We start from the raw sequence: 3,463 nt of genomic DNA on the forward strand, positions 1-3,463 counted from the left end.
CACCCTGGGATGGCCGCGCTGCGAACCCCTGTGACCAAGGCCGAGTGGCCCCCACACCGATGGCCTCGAACAAGGTGTGGGAGGGTCCAGGCAATCGGGGATCTGGGCGTAGTGACTGGGCCTGTTCCCCTCCTGGGACGCGGGGGTTCACACTGTGCTGGGTGCTGGGTGCTGGGTGCTGGGTAAAGGTGACCCAGGCAGCCGCCTGTGCTGCAGCACCCGTGAGGGGTGACGGGCCCTTCGCTGTAGTCAGGAGACTGCGCCCCTGTCCTGACTCCTCCTGGACAAGCCCCTTCGCCTCCGGGCCTGTTTCCTCGTCTGTGAAAGGGGGATGCCCTCCAAGGACCTGCCCCTTATATGCCAGGCCGGGCCCCTGCGCGCCTGCTGCCTTAGACACCGGCTCAGAGACCGCGAGGCCTCCCCGAGGCCAGGAGAGGCGCTGGGGCTGGAAGAGCAGGTGTGAGCCGTCTGTCCCCAGGGCCACGTCGCAAACATGTCCTGGCAACGCCAGCGTGTGCGCCTGAGGGGTGGATCTCGGGGAGAAAACAGGTCCATGGGGCGCCTTCCTGAGCCAGAGGAACAAGAGGTGGTTCCAAGTGACCACAGTGAACGTGGCGATCAGCAGAACCAAGAGGGGTTTGCAGAGGGCGGACGAGGGGCGCACCAGGCCCTGCTTCCCTGGCATCAGGGGCAGCCCCAGCTCCTAGCTCGGGCCTCGTTGCCTTGGTATTTGAAACAGCTCTTAGCCGGCTCTCAGGACCCACTCGAGCCCCTTACAATGCCCTCCTTTGCAGAAGGAGCCGAGGACTCAGAGACGCTCAGATGTGAGCTGGAGAAGCGGGCGCAGTGGGAGCCGGCATCTCCGTCCTGGTTCTGAGCTCTGACCCTCTGCCCCGGACACTGGCTCGGCGGCCTCCCTGACCTGCTGGCGCAAAGTGAGCAACAGTTCAGTGCAGCTGAGCGCTCCCTGCGTGCGGGCCGGCTAGCAGGGGAGGGAGACCTGGGTGAGACACGGAAGCTTATGGTTTATTTATTTTTTAAAGTGTTAAAATTTTTTAAAATATATTTTTATTGATTTTAGAGAGAGGGAAGGGAGAGGGAGAGAAACATCAATGTGAAATAGAAACACGTTTAAAACTACATAAGATGACAAGACTGCCTTAAAAATTATAAAGTGCCACAAGCAGGAAGGGAACGGTCCCCAATTCCTGGGCATCTGCTGTGCACAGGCCCCTCCCCCTCCTCATGGCCCTGGGAGTGGAAATCAGATAACAGTAGCTGCCCTCTGTGGGGCACAGAGGATATGCCAGACCCAGCCTAAGTGCTTTAATCCTTAGAACACGCAGAGTATATATCTCCATTTTATGATGATAAAACAGAATCAAAAAGATTAAGTAACAAAGCTAAGGCCTGGCGTAGGTGTGGTGGTGAGAAAGCTGACACCCAGGCTGGGTAAGGAGGAGCAGAGATTCCCCCCCCCTTTTTTTTTTTAATGATTTCAGAGAGGAAGGGAGAGGGAGAGAGATAGAAACATCAATGATGAGAGAGAATCATTGAATGGCTGCCTCCTGCACGCCCTCTACTGGGGATTGAGCCCACAACCCCACAAGTAAAAGACCGTACCGTTTTATGTAATGATGTTTACTTTGAATTTATATTAGTTCACACAAACACTCCATCCATGCTTTTGTTCCGGCCCTCCGGTCCAGTTTAAGAGCCCATTGTGGCCCTCGAGTCAAAAAGTTTGCCCACCCCTGCCTTAGACTCAGCAATCAGCAAGGCTGGTCCCCTACTTTTGCAAGCGTTAAGTAGCCTGAGGCCCACAGAAGGGATTTTCCAGCATCACTCAAGAGAGAACCAGCAGAGGGAGCATTGCAGCCCAGCCCCCGTGAGAGGCCAGTGCGCGGGAAGGTCATGGGGCAGCTCCAGGGGGAGGATGTCAGAGATGAGACCCTGCTTCCTAGGACCTCTCCCCGCACGAGAAAGTAGTGGGTGGATGGGATCAGCTTTGGCGAAGGGTGAGAAGGGCGAGCAGGACTGGTCCTTGGAACATCTGATGGGAAACCAAGAGCTGCATCCAGTTCTGGAGGGGCAGGAGGGATCTTGTTGGGCCTTTCCATTCTTAGAGGCCCTTTGGAGATGGGGGGGCGAGAACTGAGACTGAGGGCTGGTGCAGGGCTGTCCACTGATGCTGCCCCTGACTCGTCTGCGCATTCGTTCTTTCATGAGTATTTATTTAGTGTCTACTTTGTGCCACACATTGTTTGAAGCCTTCAAGATAACTAACAGCCCGGCTGGTGTGGCTCAGTGGTTGAGCATCAAGCTATGAACCAGGAGGTCATGGTTCGATCCCCCTCTGGGTACATGCCTGGGTGTGATGTGCAGGAGGCAGCCAATCAGTGATTCTCTCTCATCATGGGTGTTTCTATCTCTCTCTCCCTCTCCCTTCTTCTCTGAAATCAATACAAATATATATATTTTTTTTTTAAAAGAAGAAGAGCCCCCTCCTCTCCGCCCCCTCTTCTCCCTCATCCTGCAGAAGAGGGAGTCGGGTCCCTGCCCTGTCAGTTTGGGTTGTAGTTATTCAAAGAGAAGCGGCAGTCAAAGCCTTATCCTCCAAAGCAGAGAAGTGCTCCCCCCTTTATACACTCAGTCCCCCCACCCGCCATGAGGCTCAGGAAGAGGAGCCACGGGAGGCTGCGGATGACTCAGTCCCAGAGGTAAACAACCCTGGGAAGAGGCCTGGCTCCAGGCCAGGGTGAGACACTGGGCTGGGGTGGGGGGGGGGGAGAGTGTTCCCACCCCGCCAGCTTCCTTGTTGCCCAAGGCTCAGGAAGACCCGGGGCCCAGGCCTGCCCCCTGGTGGCCATGCTGGCTCCCTCAGTCTGGGGCTGCGGGACACCAATGGGAGTGCGGGCCAGGCAGGACCTGTCCCCAGGAGACTCATTAAACCACTGCTGGCCGAGGCAGCCTGGAGGGGCCCAGTCCTGCTCACACTTCAAGGCCACCGTTGGCTGGCAGGGCTGGCAGTCGGCTAGGACTTTCGGGGAGTGGGAGCTGCAGGGGGAGGTTAGGACACCAGGGAAGCCCTGGGCAATCAAAGCACAGCAGGTGAGGCTGGGAAGTGGGTGGCACCCTGGGGGCGGGGCGGGGGCAGATACCAGGGTGGGGGAGTGTGGTGGGTTTGGCAGTGACGACATCAGAGCTCTGCTCTGCCAGGCGGACGGTTAACCTGGTGGGACTTGCAGGACTGGAGGAAACCTAGTCAGGACTGGAGGCTGTCCTTCTGCAAGGCGCTGGGGACCATTAACCTTTAGAGCCAAGGCCTTACCAGCCGTGGGCAAACTACGGCCCGTTTGAAATGAATAAAACTAAAAAAAAAAGAAGACCGTACCGTTTTATGTAATGATGTTTACTTTGAATTTATATTAGTTCACACAAACACTCCATCCATGCTTTTGTT

Source organism: Myotis davidii, unplaced genomic scaffold (genome assembly GCF_000327345.1).
Source record: "Myotis davidii unplaced genomic scaffold, ASM32734v1 scaffold425, whole genome shotgun sequence".
Taxonomy (NCBI): Eukaryota; Metazoa; Chordata; class Mammalia; order Chiroptera; family Vespertilionidae; genus Myotis; species Myotis davidii.